Source organism: Nannospalax galili, unplaced genomic scaffold (genome assembly GCF_000622305.1).
Source record: "Nannospalax galili isolate Female #2095 unplaced genomic scaffold, S.galili_v1.0 scaffold1345, whole genome shotgun sequence".
NCBI lineage: Eukaryota > Metazoa > Chordata > Mammalia > Rodentia > Spalacidae > Nannospalax > Nannospalax galili.
Window position 1 is genome coordinate 131,807 of NW_008353213.1, and position 1,106 is coordinate 132,912.

Below are 1,106 nucleotides of genomic sequence, written 5' to 3' on the forward strand. Positions count from 1 at the left end.
GATAGATAGATAGATGATAGATGGCATATGAGAGATACATAGATGATAGATAGATGATAAATAGATAGATGATAGATAAATAGATTACAGATAGAAAGATAGATGATGGATGGATGATAGGAGATAGAATTTTGAAGTCAGTTTATAAATTAATATGCATCTCTGTGGATGTTTCAGACCTTCAAACTATTATTTATCTCTCCTTCCTCTATCTTTCTCTATCCTCCCTCCACCCTTTCAAATTAAAATTTCTCCATTTTTCCTGTTTCCTCCCTGATAGATAAAAGGTGAAACCCCCCCCTTCAGGGTTCCTTTCTACTTTCCCAACTTCCACAACTACCTCAGATAATACACTCATATATAAAATTCAGTTAGGAAATAAAAATATATTTTTAGATCTTGATTGCCTCACTCACTATAATGTTTTTCAGTTCCATTCATTTATCCCCAGTTTTCATGATTTCATTTTTGTTCATTGTTGAATAAAACTCCATTGTGCTTATGTGGCAAATGACTATTATCTGTTCATCTGTTGAAGGGTCTTTGAGTTATTTCCATTTCCTAGCTATTGTGAATATACTGACAATATAAATGTTGAGCAAGTATCTATGCATTAGATATCAAATTCTTTGGGAACACGCCAAAGAGTGTCACACCTGGTGTCGCGAGCCAGGACTCTGTCCAGCAGAGTCCAGGAAAGACGACACAGACACCAAGGTGAGGTTCAAGCTTCTTTTTCTCACTCTTCCTTTATTCTCTCTTATATTCTCTCTCATATTCTCTCTCTTTATTATTCTCCCTTATTCTCCCTATTATTCTCTCCTTATTATTCTTTTTATTCACTCCTTCTTCTCCCCTTATTCTCTCTCTCTTCATTATTCCTTATTACACACTTCAGCTGTTCATATAGCGTTCCCAACAGCCCTCCCCCCAGCCAGGACCAATCAGGGCACACACACGCACACACACACCAGGCAGGCAGAGAGGCAGCTTATTGGGCCACCTAGCAGGATCATGCTCAATGATGTCTCTGATCAGGCAGGCAGCACATGATCGGGCTCATTGCGCTTTCACAATGAAGTAAACAAGCGAGGGTCACGAGACTT